Genomic DNA, 27,013 nt, shown 5'->3' on the forward strand with positions numbered 1-27,013 from the left:
ATATGGCTCTGAGACACGGACTGTCTACAGCAGACACCTCAAGGCGCTGGAGCAGTACCACTAATGCTGCCTGTACAAGATTTTGTGAATCTGCTGGGAAGGAAGATGCACAAGCACCAGCATCCTTGACCAGGTCAGAATCCCCAGCATCGATCAGAATCCCCAGCATCGGCCACCCTTGATTGGCTACGATGAGCTGGGCACGTCATCTGCATGACCGACACAAGACTCCCCAAGCAGGTGCTCTACTCTCGGTTTCAGAACAGCAGGCGAGCCCCAGGTGGACAGAGGAAACGCTTCAGCGATACCCTCAAGGCCTCACTGGTGAAGTGCGGTATTCCCACAGACACCTAGGAATCACTGGCCCAAGACCGTCCAAAGTGGAGGAGGAGCATCCGGGAAAGTGTCGAGCACCTTGAGACTTGCCATCAGAAAAAAGCAGAAGCCAGGTGAAAACAGCAAAAGGAGTGTGCTGCCACACCAATGCCCCACCCACCCCTTCCCTTCTACCCCAAGTGTAACAGAACCTGCGGAAGCCACATTGGTCTGTACAGTCACCTACAGACTCACCCTGAGAGTGGAAGAGAGTCATCCTCACTTGTGAGGGACCACCGATGTTGATGATTATCAATATACCAAAAAATCTATAATTTGGAAATTTCATGTAGATATGTCTAAAACCAGAAAATGCTTGAAATACTCAACAGGTTAGGCAGCATTGAAAGAGGGAAAGAGTTAATGTTTCAGGTCTGTAACTTTCATCAGAACTTGTTTATCTAAGTATATATTGTATTATATTTCCTCTTCACTCAATGAAAATTCAAGGCTAAACATGAAAGATCACAAATTACTATCTTGTTTTTGCTTTAAAATAAATTCCATGTTATCCACATTTTGGTTAATGGTGTAAGTCACTGCATTGTCGCTTTCCAATACTATACACACATATCTGAATACAATTAATTTTGCGTTTTATTTGACAACTGGCCTGTAAAACTTGGTAAAGGATTTAATGTGTTCACTTGAATGATTCAGTTAATAGGAATGGACGGTTGCTGCGAATTCTTTTTGCAAAAAAAATTGATTTGTCACTGTCTTTCTAAATCAGACTAGATTCAGTGTGATTTCCTCCAAGCTTCCAATCGCTGGCGTTGGTGTCTATATCGATCAGTATATCAGCGATCTGCTTGTTGCCCTTGTTCCCGGTATGGATTGATGCGGTGGAGTTTGGCTACCCGCTCTGGTAGTGTTATGAATCTTTTTTTGTCGTTCTGCTCGCTTCCCTGTTGCTCGGAAGTTATGGCGGAAGTTGTTCGCTGACTGGAATTCAATCGCTCGAAGCCGAGCGGGGTTAATGCTGCTGTAACTATAAACGCTAATTTTTGAGGTAAAAACTGGCTTTTATTCAGTTCTGAAGCGAATGTTTAAACACGAAATCAAACGGTACATAAAATGTCGGTCCGCGTCGCGCTGTCAAGCGAACGAACCCGCGGCCTAACATTTATTCACTATTATTTTCTGGGGAGGGGGGGTGGAGTGTTCGTTTTGCAAATCTACCTGCTTCGGGAACAAATTCAGCAAACTTTGTTTGCTTTGTTTTTCCATGTTTTTGCTGCAAAAAAAATAAAACGAGAAATGCAATGTTAAAGCTCCCCGCTTTTCGAGACGTTTGTCTCCTTTTCTCAGTCAACCGCACCTGCTACCGGAAGTTTCGCCTCTCCTTCGTGATCATTGGTGCCTCTGGGGAATTTGCGCTCACTGATTGGACGGCCACGCTATCGATCATCCAAGGGGCGGGACGGTTGGCGCAGTTAAGTGTGAGTTTGCAATAGGTTCTTAATCAAGGGAATGTGAATCTAATTTGGTAGAAAGTGAGGATTTGGCTCAAGTGGGATTAAAGGTGTTGTATTGCAGCTAGGGAATCCCCTGAGAAGACTGCTGATGTCCTATAGCTGTTGAGTGTTGCAGGTGTGCTGTTAGTCATGAAGATTCTCTCTCTCTCTCCTCTTCTCCCCCCCCCCCCCCCCCAACCTCCCGAGAAGTTAAAGTCAGCTACAGTGTGATCTCTGTTTATTCCACTGTCTTTGTTCAAAGTGCATCTAAAATCCATCTGGTGAAGCTATTTGTGGTGTTTGATGCTTCACGCATGTATTTTGTTTTCCCCCGTATTCAAGATGTCTGGAATCAGGCCTTTGTGTGACACCACATTCTTCGCCTATTGGAATTCAATTTTTAAAATCCATTGTAGAACGGAGTCCGAATTGGACTGGGGAATGTAATACGTAAATGCAACATGAGCGATTATACACCCACATCTTAAATAGTGATAGCATTATCTGCAAAATATGAACAAAAGTATGCGATTGTAGGTATGGGTCACACCAGTTTAAAAGATAAATCCCCCAAATATCCAGGATAATTCTGAATACATTGTGTGAAGATGTGCCTTGCATATTGCAACTGCATTATATATCCAGCATTTGTATGCAGTTACAGTAGTGAGAAACAATGACATTGCAGTCCTATAATTTTTAAGTAGAAGTAATGAGATTATGAATTCAGTCCTAACTGTATTTTCCAGAAATATGGCTATGCTTGCCTAATGACTATTATTTTGATAATTGAATATTACTTAAGTACTGTTATTGTAGCTTGCAATAATAGAAATAGTGAGAATGAACTTTAAGCATATTCTGTCAGTTGTGACTGCGATTATCAGGTAGTGACTGAGGCAGGCCCCTTCATTGCAAATTATTGTCTCTTAAACCCTCAGTTTTATGTGATTAAACAGTTGAGTTGTGAGTATAAGAGTTCATCAAGTATTAGGTTTTAAAAAAAAATGGTCCACCTATTTACATCATGAACTCTTGCCTAGGTAATAAGACTTCCAGACTCTGCCAGGGCCACGATATAATTCAGTATTGACTGTAGAAACAAATACAAGCTGATTTGTCTTCTGACTGTTAAATGACTTTCCCTTGTCAAAGCCCCAGTGCGCTTGCCTCCTACTAGAGACAAAAAAAACTGCAGATGCTGGAAGAACACCCACAAACCAAGCAGCATCTGGAGGAAAGGAGCAGTCAACGTTTCGGGTATAGTCCTTCTTCAGTCCTGGCTTGTTGTGTTCTTCCAGCCTCCTCATGCCTGGGAGATCAGAAATGTATCGGTTACGAATATTTGAACAAAGTAAGGTTGCTGGTATACTTGAAAAGGTCCTCTTTAGGTTCAAAATAAATGCCTATTATATATTCCCTAACTATAGGGAAGGTGTTAACGTGGTGCTAGATGTAATATTCTTTACAGCTGCTTTCAGGAATTTTGGGGGAAAAAAAGTGCAATGCTTCAGTAAGCTACTGTGTAGAAACAATGACCTGAGACTCAACAATTTGACATGACCTGATACAATGCTTCAGCGAGCATTTGGGTTATGCCCCTAAACTTTCTCTTGTATTGGTATGTTGTAAGATCTGTCTTTAAGTATTGGCAAATTTCACTGTCATTTTTGGAAACCTGGATGTGTAATGTTTCATCTTGTTCCTGAAGTATTTTGCTTCTTTACTAAGTAAATTGATTACTTTCTGATATGCATCACATGCACCGTATACAGATGTAATATCAAATGGCTGAAAGTATGGGATACAGCAAATATTATCAGCCTTGGCAACATCCTGACTATAGTACTGAAGACTTGATTCAGAACTGGTTGCATCACTAGCCAAGCAGTTCCAGCACAACTACAGGACGTGTATCTACCTGACAACAATATGGAAAATTGCACAGGTATGCCTGTCTGCAAAAAGCAGAACAAATGCAGTTTGGCCAATTTACACACCATTGAACTCATCATGATCATGAGAAAAGTTCTGGAAGGTCTTGTCATCAGTGCTATCTAATGATACTTGTTCACCAATGACTACATGTGGCATCAAGGATCCTTGGCAACATTTAAATCAATGGGAATTGGTGGGAGGTAGTTGAATACTCTATTAGTTGGAAGATAGTAGTTGAAGGCTGATCATCTATGTTCCAGGATACTGTTACAAAAGTTCTTTCAGGGTTGTGTCCTAGGCTCAACCATCCTCCTCTGCTTCACCGGTGGACCTTCCCTCCATCATGAGCTAAGATGTGGGGATTTTGCTGATGCTTGCACAATGTTCAGTGTTATCCCTAGCTTGTCAAATACCAAAGCTGTCTATAGCTGCAGTCATCAAGACTTGGATGACATTTGGGCTTGGGCTGAGAAATGGTAATCAACATTCGCATACCATACAAATGCGAGGGAATGACTTTTTCAACAAAAGAGAATGTAAACTCCTCTTGTTTTAAGTTAAATAGTATTACCATCGTTGAGATCCTGGTTGGGTGGGGGTGGGGAGAAGCAGTGACCATTGACCAGAAACATAACTGGGCTGGCTTGAGAATAGTGCAAGAGCAGCTTAGGAAAAAAATCCAGCACAAACTGGCCACCTTGATCTGTCACCCATTTGATGCCTTTAAATGTTCACTTCCTCCACCAATTCACAGTATCCAGCATCTACACAATGCACTGCAACAACTCCGAGATTTCTTTGTATGCATTTTGTAAACCTGAAAATAGTAACGTAGAAAAATAAAGGCAGCAGGTACATGGGAGCACACTTGCAAAGCCCTCCCCAACCTGGGGAGATGGCGAACTAATCGTAATATCACTGGATTCGTAATCTTAAGGCCCAGACTAACGTTCTGGGGACATGGTTTCAAATCCTACTATAGCAACTAGCTGAATTTAAATTGAAAATGGTCTCTGTCTCTGACCATCTGTTGTTATAAAAAATCCAACTAGTTTACTGATGGTCTTGAGGGAAGGAGTTCTGCCATCTTTACCTGGTCTGGTTGCATGTAACCCTTGGTCTTACTAACCACTGAAGAGTAATTCAGGATGGAAAATAAATTCTAACCCTTTTTTTAAAAAAGTCTCTCACCTTCCTGACTTGAAACTAAATCGTCATTCCTTCACTGCTGCTGTGTCAAAATCCTGGAACTCCTTCCCTAACATCACTTTGAGATTACCTACACCAGATGGACTGCAAAGAAGGCACCTGAACACCAACTTCTCAAGGGCAATTACTGATGGTCTTGACTGATGCTCATATCTAAGCGTTTTTTTTTTTTTTGTTTGTTTGTTTTTTTGGGGGGGGGGGGGGAAAAAAAAATAGTTTTTTCATATATTAGGGTTGAGAGTAATTGTTCAAGTTTGGCAGTGATGAAGGGAAGGATTATCCCAGGTGTGGTTAAGGTTGGTTTCTGCTTAGTTTACTTATAGGGCTGAGCAGTTTTACACTTGCACCCAAACCAGTACCACAGCTAGTTGACTGCATTGAGTGTAGGAGCAATAATCTGACTATATGTCACATTGATATCCCTATTGCCAAGGGGAGCGCACACCATTTCATTGACTTTTTAGTCCAGATTTACTGCAGGATTATGTGAATGTTACATAAACTGTTTAATTAGCATATGTACCTGTATTGGATTGGTACTGTGAGGTGTACATGTTGCATTGAACTCTAACTTGCTGCCAACAAATTATTTTCTAATGGTTTCTGTTGCTGTGGTTAATTTGATGTATGTTATTAATCTGTAAATTGAAGCCACATGTATTCATCATGTGAAGTAGGATTAGGTTGGGTGTGTTGGGGAGGCTAATTTCACCTGGGTGCACACCTGTTTTAAAGGTGTATATATTTTAACATTTATTTATCCCATCAACCATCTCTGACCACATCTTGATAAGTTTTGTAATGCTGTAGCTCCAGTCTCCTGTTGCTACACTGCAGCATTTCCTTTGGTGGTGAGGCATAATTACTGTGGTAAGTTTACATGGGCAATTGTCACAGTAAATATGTCTTTAGGAATTTAGACTGGAAAAAATTCTGTCCAGATACACTTTTGAATATACTGTATTTGTTTCTGCAACTAGAAAAGAAAACTTTTTAATCATTATTAAAACTTACTGCTTAAACTTAAAACTTAATATAGGCAGTGTTTTTGAGCTATTAATTGCCTCATCTTAACTTGATCTGCAGAATGTTAAATACTTTCTTTTAAAAGTCATTGACTTGAAATGTTGTTCTTGAGTACTTTCAACAAAACTTTATTTTCAGACTTTACAACGTCTGAAATATTTGCTTTTTGTTCTGTTTGATTCACTGACACTTCTATAAATGCTTGGTTGGAGTCATAGCTGGTGCAGAGGAGGATGGTTGTAGTTGTTGGTCAGTTATCTCAACTCCAGGACAACCCTACAGGAGTTAGGGTAACGTCCTAGGCCAACTGTCCTCGGCTGTGTCATCAATGACCTTCCCTCAATCACAAAGTCAGAAGTGGGGATGCGCAATCCTCTGAGCAATGTTCAGCACTGTTTGTGACTCCTCTGATACTGAAGCGTTACTGGATGTCATCGAGGTTTCGGCTGACAAAGTGGCAAGTAACATCCACACTACAAATGCTATGCCAAGACCAGCACCAATACGAGACAATCTAATCACCATCTCTTGACAGTCAGTAGTGTTACCATCACTGAATTCCCCACTATCCACATCCTTGGGGTTATCATTGACTGGAAACTCAACTGGACTTGCCAGAAACACAGTAGCTACAAGAGCAGGTCTGAGGCTAGGAATGCAGCAGCGAGTAATTCACCTCCTGACTCCCTAAAACCTGTCCACCTGCAAAGCACAAGTCAGGACTGATGGAAAACTCCACTTGCTTGGATGAGTGCAGCTCCAAGAAAACTAAGCTTGGCACTACCCAGGACAAAGCCTGCTTGATTGGCAGCATATCCACTCATTCTGCCACTGATGCTCAGTAGCAGCAGTATGAACTACTTCCAAGATGCAATGCAGAAATTCACCAAAGATCCTTTGACAGCACCTTCCAAACCCATGACCACTTCCGTCTAGAAGGACACGGCTGCAGATACATGGGAATGCCACCATCTGCAAGATCCCCTCCAAACTGCTCACTGTCCTGACTTGGAAATATATATTCTTTTCACTGTTGCTGGGCCAAAATCTTGGAATTCCCTTCCCAAGGGCATTGTGGGTCAACCTACAGCAGGTGGACTGCAGTGGTTTAAGAAGGCAGCTCACCACCCCCTTCTCAGGGGTAACTAGGGACAATCAATAAATGCTGGCCCAGCCAGCGATGCCCACATCCTACAAGTGAATTAAAAACAAAACTCAACATTCTCTCCTTCCTGGCCTGATTTTTGAAACTTTTGTCACCTTCTTTGCTGTCTGTCTCTGTTCTTGTGTTTTGATAGTATATTTGCTAAAACACTATTATAGTGACATGAAATAACCAAAGCTAGTGGAGAAAATCAAATCACTGCTGAATTTCTGAAATATGGCTGGAATTCATTCCTATCCCTCCTCTGGAAAGGGGAGTAGATGCCATTGGATCTCAGGCCTATGATTATGATTGTTCAAGAAGGGGAGACCAAGTTTAATTGCAGTGACCAAAGAGCAGTCTTCTTCCCTGTGGAAGACAGCATGACCTCTAAGGTTCCTCCACAGTTGTCCCCTTCTGGTGACTGTAGAGCTACTTCCTGAGTTGAAAGTGTTTGTTTGTTTTTATTCCATCAAAATATGCCACCATAAGATATAGGAGCACACTTGGGCCATTCAGCCCATCAAATCTGTGTTGCCATTCGATCACGGCTGATGAGCTTCTCAACCTCGTTCTTCTGTCTTCTCCCTATAACCCATGATCCCCTTTATTAATCTTTATCTTAAATGCACTCAATGACTTGGCCTCTGCAGCAATTAGTTCCGCAGATTAACCACCCTCTGACTAAAGAAATTCCTCCTCATCTCGGTTCTACAGTGCCATCCCTTCACTCTGAGGCAGTGCCCTCTGGATCTAGTCTCTTCTATGTGTAGAAACCTCTTCAAGTCCCACTCTATCCAGGCCTCTCTGTGTACGTTTCAATCTGATTTATGCAATTCACCAGGACTGTAGTTCCAGCATAATTCGGGTGGATCCAATTCAATTTGAACAGATTCTGCCTTCCCTGGTACTGGTGCCAATGTCCTGCAAACCTGTTTCTCTCGCACCGGTCTTTTGAGCCATGTGTTTTACCTCTCTCTCTTTGATCTTGTTGACCCTTTTGTCAACTTTCTCATGGCTCAGGCAGTAATCCAGAGGTCATCACCTTTTTCAGTTCTGACTTTTAACTTAGTCCCTAGCTGCTCATATTCCCTCAGCAGAACCTCTCCTCTTTCCTCCTTTCTACCTACATCATTGGTACCTACGTAGACCATGACAACTGGATCTTCCCCTCCCACTCCAAGTTCCTCTGCAGCCCAGATGAGAGATCCAGAACCCAGGCAATAGGCAGGCAACGCAGCCTTGGGGACTCTTGATCCTGGCCAGATAGAACTGTATCTATTCCCCTGACTATATTATCCCCAAGTACAACAATATTTCTGTTTTCTAACACTCCTTCTTGAATGGCTCCCTGTACCATTGGTGCTATGGTCAGTTTGCTCATCCTCCCTACAGCCTCCACTCTCATCCACACGGCGCAAGAATCTCCAAACTTGTCTAACAAGCTCAAGGGCTGAGGCTTCTGGAGTACTACTTCCTGGATCTCTACACCCTCCTGGTAGTTGCACCCTCCTGACCCTGACCACAGAGAATTTTGAGGTAGTATATTCTAAAGGGTGTGGTTGCTTCAGGAAGCTGTGTCCAGATAAATCTTTCCCCTCCCTGATGTCACGGTATTTGAAGCTCAGACTTCAGCTTATCAACTGAGCTGGAGTTCCTCAAGCATCCAACACTTGCTATAGATGTGGTCACTACGAACCACGATGGGGTCCACCAGCTCCCACATCATTCAGTTACAACACACCGCCTGGCCCAGCATCTGTATTTTAATTACTTAGTTCTTAATTTGTTTTTTTTTAAACTGATGTGGTCTTCACTGCTGCAAATTTTTTAAAAATGTGCAAGGTGCAGCACTGACCTTGTTATGTGGCCTTTTTTCACCTCAAAAGCCTTTGTTGGTAGAGTCAGCAAAGGTTTGGCTGCCTTGGAAATTTGTCACCGTCAGCCTACTTTGTGGTGACATGCAAGTAGTGATCCTCGCCAACTGAACCATTGAGTCAAACAAGGCTGTGTTGTCATACTAACCCTCTTCTCCTTTTCCTTGCTGCAATACTGCACTATGCCTGTGGCCAGTTTGCTGGAGGGAATCTACAGAACAGATGGGACACTGTCCAATCTTAAAAATGAGTCATTCTGACAGAGGTTATTGAACTTCAGCGTGTGGATGATGCTTGAATGCATGTTTGCTTAGAAACTAGGCTTCAGCTCACTGTCAGCTGCTTCTCCAAACCTTTTGAGAAAATGGGACTTCGACTAAATTCTTGGTGAACTAAAGTGGTCTTCCAATCGCGTTCCACATCATCCTTCCTTCAGTCAATTCAGAGCACCATTTGAGACCCAGGAAAATGTGGGCCATTGCTCATATATCTCAGGGACCTCCCCTTGATGAAGGCAGACAGACAACAAAATATCTCATTGCCTCCAGTGTCTCTGACTGAGAAAAGGTGGGAGGCATGGTTATATGCTTGATGCCAAATCCCCAAGACAACTGTTCTACTTGGAACCTGGCCCCAGCAGGACAGTGACCATGTTTTCATGATGACCTTAAAGCAACCCTGAGGAGGTCAAACATCACTACTGGTGCGTGGGAGTCCCTGACATTTGACCTACCAAAATGGAGAAGGTTCATTTGGGTGGGCACCAAACACATCAAGAGACTTCGGGAGCATGCAGATATGAGGAATCTGTGAGCGCACAAACATGTCCCCAACTCGTCAATCATCAGCTGCCCCTCAGGTGGCAGAGTCAGATTGCATGTTGGTCTGAGTAGCCATCTCAAACCAGCAAACAGGAGTGCAGGCAAGTCGTTCTTTTATGCCTTAGGATTTCCGAAGGAGGGAGAAGATTACAGTCCTGTCTCTGTCCAATTTTTTTTTTTTTTTCCCCAAGCTTCAACCATAAAGGTAATTTTTGACCTGAAATATCAATCCTACACGAAGTAACTCCACAGAAGCCAGTTTCCTGTCACCAAGCCACCCTTTATTTACACGTGGATGATCCTTGACGCTGATCCAGCTCCCTCAGACCAACGCTGAGTGAACAGCACCTCTGACACTCCTGTTTATATCTTTCAGCCAGGGCTCCCTGATTTTGGATTAGGTTAACAGCCCCATCAGGGAACTCGTTCTGTGCGGTCCACCTGGCTGACCTCATTCTAATCATTGTACTACATTTCTCCGCTACTGCTTGATCTGAAATGGTAACCCTACATTTCTCCACTACTACTCAATCCGTTGAGTATTTCCAACATTTTTCAGTTCTTTCACTTTTTTTATTTTCTTGATTCCTTTTAGAGGAAACAAATGAAAACTGGTTTTCCAAATGATAATATAGTTGGTAGACTGCCCAAGTGCCAAAAACAATGGTACAAAGCACTTTTTTTCAAAAACCCACCTCTTAGTGGATTTTTACTAGTTTTTGAATGTTTTATTGTACTAATGGCATACAGTTGACTTCAGTGAAACTTAATCAAAGCGTACAAATCCAGTGGAGCAAAGCACTTGCCTTGTGCTCTCATTGTATAGAATTCCAGTGATCCAAAGCATTTCCAATTCATTCCCATTGTATAGAACTCTTCATCCATGCATAACATGTTTTCCTCCCCCAGCCCTTCCAGAAAACGTTTTCTGCTTCTGAAAACTCTGCACTATTACACTTTACCCAGAAACATTTGAGAAGCCTGATCCTTTTTTTTTGTGCTGTTTTTGTTTTTGTTTGTTTGAATTGTTAAATGATTAAATGAGCTATCAAGCACAGACTTGCAAGCTATTCATCTTTTAATTTTAAGTGAAATTCCTGATCCAAACGTAACCGGTTGGCAGAGAAATGTTATGCGCTTAAATCGATGCATCTGTTGTACAGTGGGACTTCATTATGTAAATGGTTCTATTGGAACACATTTTGCAGCCCTGCCCTATTTGTGCCCATCTTTTTTAGCAAGCAGATCAGTGACCTTTGCATATGTAAGCAAGGGAGTTAGAAACTCCAGTGAAGTTTAAGGTTTAATAAGATTTTAAAGAACATCACTGGCATTCATGTAGTGCTTTTAACGTAGAAAAATTACTCCTGATGCTGTTGGTTTAAAACAGCATACAAATTGCTGGGTAGAGGGAAATGGTAAGATCTTGTGCTTGAAAGATTATCTCTGATTGGGAGGTGAAGTGGCAGAGGGGTTTATGGAGAGGAATTTGAGTGTGGGGCCTAAAAAGCTGAATGCAGAAGTGAAGGAGAAAGTAATCCTCTGTGATAGGAAGGGTAACAGGTGAGAAACTCTGTTCTGAGCCAAATCAAGTCTTGGTTTTCAAAAATCAAGATAGCCTCCCTTTTCTGCTCTTTAAAGCCTCTGAATGTATTGCTTCCCAAATCTGTATCTGCATTTTACAATCAATCAATGTTTGAATTGCTCTGATCAAGTTTTCGTCTTATCACAGAAATGGAATGGCCATAAACAAATGTCATCGTCTGTGATTCTTTACCGTGCTTGACTTCTCTGCAGCCTTTTGAAAAGTTTGACTAGCAGTCGTTTTTCCAATCCTCTTATGCAGTTCACTCTTTTTGAAAAATTTGTTCATGGGATGAGGACATTGCTGGCAGGGCCAATATGTAAACCTACCCCTGCCCTGGATATGTAGTGTTGGCCATATTGCTGTGCGTCTGTAGTCACGTGTCTGTGTCCTTTTTTAAAGGCCATTTATTGAACTAAACGGGCTTTTGTGACAATTTATAGTTACTATTACTGAGACTAGATTTTAATCAACTGAATTTCCTAGTGGAATTTACATTCCACCAGTTGGCCTAGACCTCTGGGTTACTTAGCCACTATATTACCATTTATGGCACTGTCTCCACTGTGGAATAAATTTCAATGGGATTTCTCTTGCTGGATTTCACTTTGTCTGGCGACATCATTATGATAGGCCAATCTTGATCAATTACTCCTCTTTCTACCTCTGCGATCTTTGGCCCCCTTCTTCCCGATCTACGTGCTGTCACCTTTGCAAGATCATCTGATGACATCAAGGCAGCTTCCCCCTTTTTTTTTTTTTTGGCTTTTACAATTACTTTTGATACTGGTGAAAATTTGGGTGCATTCAAGATGGTTAGCTAATTGGAAATATCAAATTCATTGTCAGCATTCAGCACAAACTCTACACCTAACCACTAATTCCAACCCATTCCCCGAATCCGAAAATGATAGTTCATACATGGGGTTGATAACCCTTTATAATATGGGAAAAGCCAAAATGAGGAAGCAAGCAAACTGTAGTTACACCATTCTGTCAGTGCTCTGCTATGGCATCTCGAGTAGGCGATGACGTGTAATTGCAATGTAGCAAGTTTAAATGGGTAATTTTCATTATAACTATGGACATGAAGAATTTATATATCATAGAATTTATAAGATAGCACAGATGAACCCAATTCAACTGGCTTTCTGCAAGATCAATTCACCAAATTTCACTTTTTCTTCTTAGTCCTGCAAATTTTTTTCCTCCTCAGATTCCTGTTAAAAATTCCTTTTCAAATCTGACTCTCCCCACACTCTCGGGCAGTGCATTCCAGATCCAAATGATTCACTGTAATTTCACTATCACTACTTTTGCCCATCACATTACAATGGTGTTCTTGGTGCTTCCATCAGTGGAACCAGTTTTGCCCCACTTTATGTAGCGAAGAGGTTTCAGTTTTGAAAATTTATCTGTTACAGTATGAATGTAATGTAAATTTTTTTTTTTTATATTCACTTGGGATGTGGGTGTCACTGGCTGGGCCAGCATTTATTGCCCGTCCCTAGTTGCCATTAAAGTGGTGGTGAGCTGCCTCCTTGAGCCACTGCAGTTCATGTGCTGTATGTAGACCTACAATGCGGTTGAGGTGAGTATTCCAGGATTTTGACCCAACATCACTGAAGGAACTGCACTCGGTGAATGGCTTGGATCAGAGCTTGCAGGTGATGATGTTCCATGCATCTCCTGTCCTTGCCTTTCGAGATGGAAGTGATCATGGGTTTAGAAGGTGCTGTGTAAGGAACCTTGGTGAATTTCTGCAGTGCATCCTCTAGATGGTACACACTGGTGCTAATGAGCATTAGTGGAGGAAGTGGATGCTTGTGGATGTGATGCCAGTCGAGTGGACTGCTTTGTCCTGGATGGTGTCAAGCTTCTTGAGTGTCGTTGGAGCTGCACTCACCCAGGCAAATGAGGAGTATTCCATCACACTCCTGACTTGTGCCTTTTGTAGATGATGGACAGGCTTTGGGGAGTCGGGAGGTGAATTATTTGCCGCAGTATTTCTTGTTTCTGCTCCTTTGGTTAACCTCCCGCCCCCAAATGGTGGGGAATTCTCTAATGACAACACCATTGAATGTCAAGTGATTAGAGTGTTTCTTATTGGAGATGGTCGTTGCCTGGCACTTGTGTGATGTGAATGCTCCTGCCACTTGTCAGCCTCAGCCTGGATATTATCCAGATCTTGTTGCACTTGAACATGGACTGCCTCAGTGTCTGAGGGTGGTGGTGGAGGGTTACTTTTCAGACTGCAGGCTTGTGACCAGCGGTGTGCCACAAGGATTGGTGTTGGGTCCGCTGCTTTTTGTCATTTACATAAAACTATTTGGATGTGAACATGGGAGGTATGGTTAGTAAGATTGCAGATGACACCAAAATTTGGTGTAGTGGACAGTGAAGGAGGTTACTTCAGTACAACCGGACCTTGATCAGATGGGATCATGGGCGGCAGATGTAGTTCAACTTAGAAAAATGTGAGGTGCTGCATTTTGGAAAGGCCAATCAGGGCAGGACTAATACACTTAATGGTAAGGTCTTGGGGAGTGTTGCTAAACAAAGACACTTTGGAGTGTAGGCTTGTAGTTCCTTGAAAGTGGAGTTGCAGGTAGATAGGTTAGTGAAGAAGGCATTTGGTATGCTTGCCTTTATTGGTCAGTGCATTAAGTACAGGAGTTGGGAGGTCCTGTTGCGGCTGTACAGGACACTGGTTCAGTCACTTTTGGAATACTGCATGCAATTTTGATCTTCCTGCCATAGGAAGGATGTTGTGAAACTTGAAAGGGTGCAGAAAAGATTTACCAGGATGTTGCTGGGGTTGGAGGGTTTGAGCTACAGGGAGAGGCTGAATAGGCTGGGGCTACTTTCCCTGGAGCATTGGAGGCTGAGGGGTGACCTTTTTTAGAGGCTTATAAAATCATGAGGGGCATGGATAGGATAAACAGCCAAGGTCTCTTTCCCTAGGGTAGCAGAATCCAAAATTGAGAGCATAAATTTAAGGTGAGAGAGGGAAAAGATTTAAAAGGGACCTGAGGGGCAACTTTTTCACCACCCTCTGCGTGAATGTATAGAATGAGCTGCCAGAGGAAGTGTTGGAGGCTAGCTTGATTACAACATTTAAAAGGTACCTGAATGTGTATATGAATAGGAAGGGTTGAGAGGGATATGGGCCAAATGCTGGCAAATGGGACGAGATTTATTTGGAATATCTGGTTGACATGGACAAGTTGGACCGAAGGGTCTGTTTCTGTGCTGATCAGCTCTCACTCTGGTGCTGAACGTCGTGCAGCCATTGGTGAACAGCCCACCTCTGATCTTACTGGGGGAAGGTCATTAAAACAGCTGAAGATGGCCGGGCCTAAGATACTACCCTGAGGAACTCTTGCATTGATGCCCTGGAGCTGAGATGACTGACCTCCTCAGTTTTGCTAAGGCTTCTTGATGCCACACTTGGTCAAATATGGCCTTGGTGTCAAGGGCAGTTACTTTCACCTCCCCTCTGGAATTCAGTTCTTATTTTGTCCATGTTTGAACCAGGTTTATAATGAGGGCAGGAGCTGAGTGGCCCTGGTGGAATCCAAACTGGGTGCCGCTGAGCAGGTGCTGCTCATTGAGCCAGGATTGTATCTGTGGCTTGACGGGGCTGTTTTGGGACACTACCACTGTCCCACGAACACATCCAGGGCTGGTGATGGTAATGGCTTGGATATTGTCTATAGGGTATAATTCCACGAGTGTAACTGTCAGGCTGCTATTTAACTAGTCTGTGAGACAGCTTTCCCAATTTTGCACGAGCTGTCAAAAAAGCCTTAACTAGGTTCACGGAGGTGGATGAGAATGCGAAATGAATGGCTGTTCAGTGCATGTAGTACTGGGAACAAAAGAAATGAGCTAGCAGTACAAATGGATGTTCACAGATATGATCTTCTAGCCATTACAGAGGCATAGTTACAAAGAGATCAAAGCTGGGAACTATTCCAAGGTATGTGACTCTTCAGAAGGACAGGAATCAAGGGAAGTGTGGTGGGGTACCTCTAGCATGAGATGGAATAAGTACAACAGCAAGAAATAATCAAGGATTGGAAGTTGCAGAATTGGTATTGTGGATGTAAGAAGTAACAAGAGGAAGAATACACTGGTGGGAGTAGACTATAGGCCTCCGAACAGTAGATATACTGCACAACAAAGAATGAATTGGTTTTGGAGGGGTGGTGGGGGGCAGAGGAAATGAATATAGGAATGATCACTAGATACAATGTACTAGGGAAATTAATTGGGAGAGGACTGATAAATCCATTGGACCTAATGGGTTGCATCCTATGACTTTAAAAGTAGTGGCTACAGAGTAGGTGCACTGTTAGAAGTATTCCAAGAATCCTTATCTTCTGGAAATGTCCCAGAAGATTGAAAACTGCCAGACTAATGTTTTTTAACAAAAAATGGAAGTGGACAAAAAGCGGCTAACAACAGGTCAGTTAGCTTAATGACTGTTGTTGGGAAAATGTTAACATCTGTTATAAAGGACATAATAGTGGAGCTTCGTAATTTCATATTACAGAATGGTTAGGGATTTTAAGTTTTATGCTGGAACTGCAGATAGCTCCAGGAAGGAACTATTCTATACCTGCTTAAATGTACTCCGTTTTAAGTAACCTGTTCAGGGTTTTATCTCAACACCTTGGGTAACCTTTTTTGATTCTTGAGAGCAATTTCCTACAACACCATACTATTTCAAGGACTTCACAGGACTGCCCCACTCTGTCAAAAGTCTTCCTTTCTAAGCTAGAGACTTTTCCATTGAGCTTAAAAAAAAATCAAGTTTCAGAACTCTTTTAAAAAAATCTTGTGGCTCCATTATTTATTTACCATACTGGGTCACAAAACCATCTAAATAAACAAAAGCCTATTAATAGTGCGCAAAATGCATATGCTTTAAAGCCAAACTTGTTTGGGTTTTAAAAGAAATCACTATATAGCTACAGAAATACTTGCAAGCTGATTATTAACACAAGCCAGAAACCCAAATTTATAAGAAGTAATAACCAATGTATAAATCTCGCAGTTGACATCCACAGTGATGATGATGCTTAGAATCATAAAGTCATAGAATTCCTACAGCGTGGAAGCAGGCCATTTGACCCATCCAGTCCTCACCAACCCTCCGAAGACCATCCCACCCAGACCCATCCTCCGACCGTAACTCTGCATTTCCCATGGCTAATGTACCTAGCCTGCACATCCCTGGGCACTATAGGCAATTGAGCATGGCCGACCCACTTAACCTGCAAGTTTTTGGACTGTGGGAGGAAACCGGAGCAACTGGGGGGAACCCATACAGACATGGGGAGAATGTGCAAACTCCACACAGACAGCTATAGAATCATAGGGCATGGAAACAGACCCTTGGGCCCAGCCAGTCCATGCCAAACATAATCCCAAACTAAACTAGTCCTACCTGCCAGCTCCTGGCCCATATCCCTCCAAATCTCTCCTATTCATGTATCTGTCCAATTGTCTTTTAATGTTGTAATTGTACCTGCATCCACCACTTCCTCATGCAGTTCATTCTACGTGAACCAGCCTCTGTTTTCTCTTTTTTTTATTAAAAGTTGCCTCGTGTCTTTCTTTTTTAATCTTCTCTCCTCTCCTGTCACCTTAAAAAAAAAAAAAAATTGTCCCCTAGTCTTGAAATCCCCCATCCTAGGGAAAAGACAACTACCATTAACTCTACCAATACCTTCATAAGTTTATAAACTTATCAGGTTGCCTCTCAATCTCCTACCCTCCAGTGAAATAGCCCCAGTTTCTTTATAACTCAAACCTTCTATACCTGGCAACATTCTTCTGAACCCTCTCCAGCTTGATTAAAATCCTTCCTGTAACTGGGCGACCAGAACTGGACACAGTATTCCAGAGGAGGCCTCACCAGTCTCCTGTCCAACCTCCATATGACTTCCCAACTCCTATAGTCAAAGGTCTGAGCAATGAAGGCAAGCATGCCAAATGCCTTTTTAACCGCCCTGTCTATATGTGTTGAAAACTTCAAAGAATTATGTACCTGCACCCCTAGGTCCCTCTGTTATCCAACACTACCCAAGGCCCTACCATTAATTGTATAAGCCCTACCTTTGTTTGTTGTGCCAAAATGCAATACCTCACATTTATCCAGGTTGAACTCCATCTGCCATGTTCTTTTTCAGCCCATTGACCAATTTGATCAAGATCCCTTTGTAATCTAGAAAACCTTCACTGTCTACTATGCCACCAACTTAGCACCCCAAGGGTGAAATCGAACCCAGGTTCCTGGTGCTGTGAGGCAGCAGTGCTAACCACTGAGCCACTGTGGGTCTATTTGTGAAGTAGCGGTGATTTTTCTTCTGAAACTAAATATTCGGCCCTTTGAGCCTGTTCTTCTATTCCGTATAACACTGGCTGATCAAATTGAGGGCTCAACTCCAATTTTGTGCCTGTCACCCATAATCAATATTGATCATTAATTTAACTCTGCTTTTCATATATTCGATAACTGAGCCTCTGCTGCTCTCTGGGGAAGAGAACACTAAGCACTAACGGAGGGGATGTGGGGTTGAGAAAATATCTCCTTATCTTTGTCTTAAACGTGAGACCATGAATTTAAAACTGTCCCCTAGTTCTAGTCTTCCCACATTGGGAAGCATCGGCTCTGTTAAGTCCCCTCGGGCTTTCTGTTTCAATCAAGTCACCTCTCATTCTTTTAACTTGCAGTGGGTATCGGTCCAACTTGTTCCACATTTCCTCATAATATGGTTATTTTTATCTCTGGTATCAGTCAAATGAACCTTCTCTGAACTGCATCTAATGCTATTATATCCCTCAAGTAAGGAGGCCAAAACTCCAGATGTGATCTCACCCAGGCCTTGTATAACTATGGCAGAATGTCCCTACTTTTTTGTACAGTTTCCTCTTGAAATTAAATACCAATGTTCCACTTGCTTTTCTAATCACTCATGCTTTTTAAAAACTAATTTGTGATGTTCGTGTTACTTTCTGGCTGTGAGCACTTATTGCCCATCCCCATTTGCCCTTGAGCAGGTGTGGTAAACTGCCTCCTGGAGTCATTCCAGTGCATTTTGGTGTGGTAGATCAACAATGCTATTAGGAGGAGAGTTCCAGGTTTCAACTCGGCGACATTGAAGTAATGGCAATATATTACCAAATCAGGATAGTGAATGACCTGGAGGGGAGCTTGCAGATAGTGGAGCTCCCCTGTATTTGCTGCTGTCACCCTTCTAGATGGTGGTGGTCATGGGTTTCAGAGGTGTATCTGGAGGAACCTTGGTGAATTTCTGCAATGCATCTTGTAATTGGTACACAATCCTGCTACTGAGCAAGATGGGAGGCAATGGCCTAGTGGTGTTATCGCTGGATTGTTAATCTAGAGACCCAGTTAATCCTGCCCCTCTGATGCTGCTTGGCCTGCTGTGTTCATCCAGCTCTACACCTTGTTATCTCTAATTTTCGGAGGACCTGGGTTCGAATAACATTGTGGCAGATGGTGGAATTAGAATTCAGTAAAAATCTGGAATTAAGAGCCTAATGATGACCATGAATCTATTGTCAATTGTCAGGAAAAACCCATCTGGCTCACTAATGTCCTTTCAGGGAAAGGACCTGCCATCCTTACCTGGTCTGGACTATGTGTGACTCCAGACCCACAACAATGTGGTTGACTTTCAACTGCCTTCTGGGCAATTGGGGATAGATAATAAATGCTGGCATAGTCAGCAATGCCCACATTTCATGAACAAAAAAAGAAAAATAATCTTTGTGATGAAGGTTTATAACCTGATTATTTGGGTTCTAAAGTAGAAGTAGATGAGTCTCTGTTTAGTTCTGTGAAGGCGACTTTAAAGAAAATGAGCTTCTGAGCCTTAGTAATAAGTCAAAACAGGACTCCCAAAATATCATGGGACTTCAGCTAAGTGCCTAGACAAGCCACCTGGTGAGATCGTTATTGAAGTGCATACTGAATTGAGTTTTTATGACATGAAAAAGAGGCCAGAAGCAGGTTCAGCTTCAAAGAAAAGATCCATGCCAGCAGATGTGCTGTTTAGTGTCCTCAAAGTTATTAAAATAACTAGAAAGAGCCCTGGAGTATTTTTTCCTGATCGATCAGTGAGAATTAATGAAATATCTCTTTAAATGTTACTCACTATTCCTTCATGATCCTACATTTTAACCTATTTTTCCCAGTATGCTCAGCCAATTTCATGTGCAGTAATTTTCTAAAATGCTGTAAATATTATGAATCTCAAGGCAAAGAATCCAGTAGGCATGAAAAATGGTGCTAGAATTTGTTGGTCTAATTATAAATGCAGTAGCAGTATTAAATGTTTGCTAGTGTTTTCCAAAGTAGAAGTGTTCATCCCATACTCTTCTCAACAAATAACTTTCAAGTCCTGATAAATTCAAATACTTAATTAGATCAGAATCAGTTGCTGTTTTGGCTGTTTTGTGATTGTGATGACTTTGATCGAGACTTCTTTTACATGTTGAGGTTAGTATCTCAGACTAATTTAGGCAATTATTAAAATTTGCAGTTTAAAAAAAGCACTTCTCTTTCTGCCAGAGACCCAGTTAAGGTTTAGAATAGGAATTCAACAACCTTAATAACAAGAAGCATTTTAAAAGTTTAAAGAAGAGGCACAATGCTGTTACTCAAGTAGTTATAATAATTTTAAAAAAACAATCATATTTCAATAACATCTTAATTTTTTTTTAAAATAAGAACCTTATCACTGAATTGACAATATATCATCATTATCTTGGTGATAAACTTTAAAATTAAACCAACCATTTAATTCCGTCATGGATTTGATCAAAATTGAGAACTGTATGAGTCCTTAATGCATGGAGTCACAACTTGATTTGGAAGAAGGATGATAAATGTAATAGTGAGTGAAGATGATTTGATTTCAGCGTTTTTGTTTTGACAATATTGAATAATTAGGAATGTGCTTCCTAAGAGGTGTAGAAATAATTGCTGATGAACTTGGCACCACCTCTTTTAAAATGTACTGTGAGGTTATTTACAGGATCACCAGAATTGTTACAGTGCAGAAAGAGGCCATTCAGCCTCATGTCTGTGTCTGTTCTCAAAGAGCATCTCGCTTATAGAATGACAGTATTAAGAGAATAGCTATTCTTAGAATAAAAATGATTAGTATACAGATTGCTGTATTCCACATAAGATATGAAATGCCTTTTGGTCTCCCTCCATTTTGTTAGGAATACATATATTTAGAAATGATGACAGTAGGAAAATTGAACTGCTTGGACATTACAGGGTTGAAGAGAGATTTATCATGTGGTTTCTTAAATGAAACGTCAAGAGTGGAGAAGAACTGTAGCTTATTTGCTGTTTACTAGAAAAGCAAATACTTCTGGAAAATGAGACCAACCAAAGCTTTTAAGAAAATATTGCTTTCGTGTCCCTGAGAGAGATCCTAGGATCTATGCTACCATTTCCCAGCAATAGTCTCTGGATGTTTGGCTTCTGTTTTGTCACAGACTTGGGAGCAGTTGGCATTTGGAAGAAATATATCAGGAGGGAAAACATCTCCCCCTCTTCAGCTGGTTTTCTTTTGAGTGTTATCTCAGTCAAATAGTTTCTGGGAATCATTTGAAAGTTCCAGCAACCAGGATCTTTGATGCCCTCAAACTCTGAGCTGCTAACTCAGTTCAGTCTGAGGGTCTTCTATCACTTTGGGACTGATGGGAAACTGAAGGAACTGTGTGTGAGGTCAACTCGTTCTCTCCCTTTTGGTTTGGACTTGGAAGCACAAGGCTATGTTTTCCTAATATTTTCCCACCCATAATACTTATGGAGAGCTGTTTTGTCCTGTCTGTTTGAATGCATGTGTGTTAGGATTAAGGGGGATATTGCTTAATACTGTGTAGTAACCTAGTTGATAACCAATTTTGCCACTTGCTTAAAGATTACGTTTGTTTTGCATAGATGAGTTGTTTTTGATTTTATTGAAGCAAGCTTGTGAACGTCTGTTTTTGTTTTAGATAACAGTAATAAAGAGAAACCTGTTAACAATTTTTGGCTTGACAGGGCTTGACTTCCAGCACACTGTTCCAGTTGGAGTTCTAACACTTTTTGTTGTCTTTTTCCCTTGGTTCTAGTAACACCATATTGTATATCACAGCAATGCAATATTTGTTTATATTGGCATGACAAAAACAAAGTACTATCGATGCTGGAAATCGGCAATAAAAGCCAAAGTGCTCATAGTACTCAATGTCAGGCAGCAACTGCGAAGAGAAGAGAGTTCATGATTTAGGTTGATGATTATTACAGATGCGGTGCCCACCTTGAGAGAGCCCAGCAAGAATTATAAATTGATTTCCAGTGCAATTCCACCTTTTGTAGAAATGTACAAACAAAAAAAAAAGTTTCAAATCATCTCTTTCATGTTTGTCTCCACCTGTGTGTGATAACGGACATTTTTTTCCCTGCTGAAATACAATGAATCTTGTGACAGATTGTAGTTACCTGACCAGCATCTTGGCCCCTTTTTATTGTGGATTTCCACAATGATACTGGACTTGTGATAACATTGTAAAGAAGGGTGACAAACTGCATTGACAGTGTGAAAAATGGGGTATGGTTGTTTCACTATTGTGATGCAACAGTAGGATGGTATCCTGATCATAAGTTTTTGTTTATTGCTACCAAAATTTCTTGTCTTTTAGATCTTTGTATAAAAGATCATAATGCTCAAACAATTTCTACACCGAGATGTCACCTTCAAAGTAAAAAGTTTGTATACTTTTTGTTATAATCATGGTAGTTCAGTTACTTTATGTCTTTATGATAGAACCTTTTTGGGGAAATTCGTGGATATCAAAATAAAATGAATTATTGTATTGTGTGGTGAATGTGTACCATAAAGCTACGGCACAAAGAAACTTTTGAGCCTATTGTGTCTGACTGGCCAAAGAAAGAAGTCCTGTCCATAGCCTTGCAAGATCTTAAGGTGCAGATTCAAGTTCCTCTTTTAACTGAGTTGATAGTTTGTGCTTCTACCAGCAAACTGGGCAGCAACTTCGAGGCGCAGGCTTCCCTCTGCGGGAAATAAAGTTTTTCCTTGGATACCCTCTAGTCCTCCTGCTGGTGATCTTAAATCTGTGCCCAATGTTAATTAACCTGTCTGCTGGGGAAGGTAAGGCTTCCTTGTCCATTCTATAATTTTGTACACTTTAAGTCACCCCTCAGCCCATTTTTGTGCCTGTCATAAGTTGAGAGTGAAGCCTTTTTCTACCTTTTTTTTTGACATCTCTAACTCGTAAAAATGACACACCCATGGTGCAGTAGAGGAAGATAATCGCTGTGTTGACAAAGCCAATCTCCGCTTAATAGCGCTGAAAAATCTTGCCTGATTTTCTGCTGTACCCCAAGGCTGGGGTGCAGAATGTCGGGTAAGATTTTTGTTTCTAATTGTTTCCGAGTCTGGCTAGAAAATGTGCATATCAACCACAGTGTGAAGTTTGGCTCTAGCATGCTGTGGTTACCTATTTTGTTGACACTTAAGTTTGCAAAGAACTGCTACTTCTGAGGTACTGGATTTTGTTGTTTTTTTTTTGTTTCTTGGCTTAGTTGCTGCAATTTGGGGGTGGAAGAGGTTTTTTTTGTCCTCCCATTGCTTTATATTTCTTGAGTTTCTTTAGCTGCAAGGGTATCATGTGACGTGACATCAGCCAATGTCACTGAAACCAGCCTGCTGAGAAATGTTCATGGTTTCGCTTATGCGCTTTTTCTGTCCCACTCAATTTCCTTTTTCAGCACCTAGCCTTCATCCACTTGTTCCTGACAGTGATTCAGGTGAGATGTGAATTTTTTTTTGTTTTAGATCATCCAAACCCCAATGTATTATGTTTTCCTGTAAAAAGCCTTTTAATATACAGTAATATTAATGAGTGAACGGAGAGCTAAGTCGGAAATTTGGTGAAAGAGAGATCTCTTTTTGCTCAGTGTTTCTCGGCTGTAATTTAAATGAACAGGTTCTGATTTATAATGTTAAAACTGTAAAAGGCAATGTCAGTCAACTGAAAGTGGTTGCTCAAATAAGTGTCTACGAGCAGTGTAGCTTGAGTGAGTCATTGGCTTTCCTATGTAAGTAGTGTTTTCTATTGCTTAGAGTTGAGAACTTGGTGCAGAGGTGGAAGAAGGTGCTGCTTTTTAATCCTTTTTTTTTTAAACCTCCAGGAACGCTGAGTGTTCTTGTTTAGTCTCCAAGCTAGGGAACTGACTTTCCAATTAGTGAATCGGCTAGACAGACATGGCAAGATGAAATAATGCGATGTGACCCACACATGTGGGAGTTTGTGGAAGGCATTGCAGTCCTAAATAACCGTATTTCCATTAAGTATCGACAGCTTGAGCATCTTTGACTCAGTTGCCGAGCTGGATGCAATACAGGACAAGTAAGGCGAGGAATGAATGGGTATTTAGTTCCACAAGATGTGGGTTATGTCGAATTTCATGTTGGCTAATGATAAGGGACCGGAGCATATGACCTGAGAGTCAAGCAGGTATAGCGGATCCATGTAGCAATAGAGGAACCTTTGGCTCTTAACACACCAACAGGTACAAGGTACTTGCTACCTATGTGAATGAGAACAAGGACTCCGGAATAGATGAGCAAACTAATTTTAGCAGTACGGTGCTGGATGCAGTGCAAATGAGGTAAGCGAGAAGAATTATGGCTGTAAGTCAGGAGGATAGGCATTGTTCATTGGAGCTGCGATCAGCAGTTCTGAAGCTTGTGTTATCTACCTGGTGCCAGGATTAAAGACGACATCTCATAATTGGCGATGAACTTGGAATGCGAGGGTGAGGATCCAACAGTCATGGCTCTATAGGAATCAACAATGTGGGTAGTGCTAGGTATGCCATTGTGCTTTTGAGGAGTTTGGGTACAAATTAACAGAACCTCAAAATGATTTATCTCTGGATGTGCCAATTGGCACGTGGTCAAGCAAATTAGAATTAAACGGGTATCTCAAAGAATGGTATGGGAGGGAGAGCTTTTGGTTTGTGGTATGCTGGCACTAGTGCTTGGGGAGCTGGCCCTTTTGGAATGGGGTCCCCTTAAACCCGACTGGAATCAGTGTCCTGTTGAATCACAGAATTATGACTGTGGGATAGGGCTTTTAAAGTTGGTTTGGGGGTGGGAAGATGGGCTGGGAGGATTCGGGTTGAGGGAGATTTCGAAACATTAAGGCAATAGAAAAGTGTAGCAGTATGGGACAGGCAGGAACTGAGTGTTTAATGGTATTAGAGCATCAGCAAATAAGGTTTTAAAAAAAAAGTGGATATGATTGCAAGGTGACCAATATTAGGAAATAAGTGTTCCAGGTGATTTCCATTCTGTCTTCAAAATGGTTTTTTTAAAAAAGAGGTAGCCTTGATAGTTAGGCATGATGTAAAGACACTAGTGAGAAAGGACCTTGGCTTGGGTGAACAGTGGGTGGAGATTAGGAATACCAAAGGTCAGGAAATGCTGGTGGGAGTAGTGTCTAGTGTGGCTCTGAAGGGATGTGTAGGGGCCCTTGCTGTTTGCATTTATAGATAAATGATTTAGACTTGAATGTGAGATGGTGATCAGTAAGTTAGTGAATGATACCAAAAATAGGTGGGGTGGTAAATAGTGAAGAGGATAGCCTTCGATTACAGGAGGATATAGACAGGATGGTCAGATGGGCTAATCAGTGGCAAATGGAATTCAATACAGATAAGTGTGAGATGATGTCCTTGGGCAGGACAAACCAAGCAAGGGAATGTATGATGAAATGGTAGGACCCTGGAAAGCACTGAGGATCAGAAGGACCTTAGTGTGCATGTCCAATAGTTCCTTAAGTGAGCAGAACAGGTAGATGAAATGGTTAAAAGCGAATATACCACGTGCCTTCTTATTAGCCAAAGCATAGAATTTAAGGGCAGGAAGGTGATGCTGGAACTGCATAAAATGTTGGTTAGGCCACAGTTAGAGTATTATGTGCCGTTCTGGAATCCACACTGAAGGAGGGATGTGATTGCACCCTCTCCAGTGCAGGGGAGGTGGACCAGGATGTTGCTTGGGCTAGGGAGTTTGAGTTATGAAGAGACTTTGGACAGACTGAGACAAAAACAGAAATTGCTACTGAAATTTGACACGTCTGGTCACTGGACTCAAAGCATTAAATCTTGTTTTCTCTCCACACATGGTGCCAGACCTGCTGAGTTTCTCCAGCCCCCAATTTCTGTTTTTTTTTTTTGTTTTTGTTTTGGATTTCCAGCATCTGCTGTTTTGTTTCATTTTAATTGGATAGACTGGGATTGCTTTCCTTGGAGCAGAGAATAAGAGTCATAGTTTGTGAGCAAGTAAACTCTAGTCAAGGTGTTGCTATCAAGAATACACCAGGAAACTTTTGTCCCCTACTCTTCTTGTTTAGTTCAAACAGACAAAAGACTTCAACAACATGTCTGTTTTTCAATATGTGAATTCTGCACTAACAAATAAATGCTCATGTAGATCAGATATCCCCAGGATGCCTTTGGGAATGGCAGAGTCAAATCTAAAGATGGTGAGTTGAAAAAAGTAAATTGCATTCAGTGTGAATTATTTTTATATTTATCACATTATTGTGATTGGTCTTCCAGTTTTTGTCAATGACAAAAAGGAATAAATTGAGATTTGGCTGCAGAATTTTACTTACTACTTTTGAGAAAAGCATCTGCTCCAGTTTTTCCTGTAACTTTCCTTCTCTTGCCTCTTAGTTCCTTGGGACAGTACTTCTTGCTGAAGTCCTAATCCAGATTTGTAGCTTACTCAATGACTCTTTTTTTTTTTCTCTCGGGACCTTTAAAACTCTGGTTCCTTAATCTCCCTTAATCTTTATTATCTTGCTGCAACTAACATGCTTTTAAATCCAAAGTATGGAATCACCTAACTACCTTTTCTGAATCAACTTCTTATCTTGTATTTTGGGCTGTCTCGCTCCCCTGCACTGGCCTTGATCGGATAGCCAATTTCAAGATTTTTTTCAAAACCAGTTTATATTATGTGCACCGCACTTCATGCAAATATTTTCATGTTAATTGTAATATGCAGCTGCATTGATTTTTATTATTTTCCCTGTTTGTTTCTTTTAAAAAGGTGTTTAATGTTTTGAGAGACAACTGGTGTTCTGCACTACAAGCACACGGATACAAGTAATCGGGAATACTTTGTTTGGATTCAGAATTCTTGATAATAAAAGTAAATTTGAAGGCGTTTAATCCAATGGAAATCACTCACCAGGGGAATGATTGGAACTGGTTAACCCATTGGAATCCATTTATAATGGAGGTGCATAGAAGCACTTGGTCCATTGGAATGTGCTTAGAAATTGAGTAAATGGAGGCATTTTGGTTCTTTTTGGAATTTGATTACAATAGGAGAACATGGGAAGGGATTTGATCCATTAGATTTTGCTACATAATGGAACTGCATGGAAAAATGATGTAGCCAGTGTCATCCAGTGCTTGACTGTTCCTTTGCAATGTGAGTAAA

General features: G+C 41.4%; 1 protein-coding gene and 1 long non-coding RNA gene across 2 annotated transcripts in view; one reads left to right on the plus strand and one right to left on the minus strand.

Annotated features, from left to right (window-relative positions):
• The first annotated feature begins 1,217 nt into the window (after positions 1 to 1,217).
• Positions 1,218 to 27,013, plus strand: part of ikzf4 (IKAROS family zinc finger 4) — a 146,048-nt gene continuing 120,252 nt past the window's right edge. Inside the window, exons 1-2 of the mRNA XM_048618934.1 lie at positions 1,218 to 1,387; positions 1,687 to 1,817. The gene's annotated coding sequence lies outside the window, so the exon portion shown is untranslated. The remainder of the gene's footprint in view (positions 1,388 to 1,686; positions 1,818 to 27,013) is intronic.
• Positions 1,380 to 1,761, minus strand: LOC125487432. Its single transcript, XR_007265894.1, has 2 exons — positions 1,697 to 1,761; positions 1,380 to 1,612 (listed from the first exon to the last, which is right to left on the minus strand). It is a non-coding gene; the product is annotated as an uncharacterized LOC125487432 (long non-coding RNA).

Source organism: Rhincodon typus, chromosome 41, assembly GCF_021869965.1.
Source record: "Rhincodon typus isolate 14 chromosome 41, sRhiTyp1.1, whole genome shotgun sequence".
Classification (NCBI taxonomy): domain Eukaryota; kingdom Metazoa; phylum Chordata; class Chondrichthyes; order Orectolobiformes; family Rhincodontidae; genus Rhincodon; species Rhincodon typus.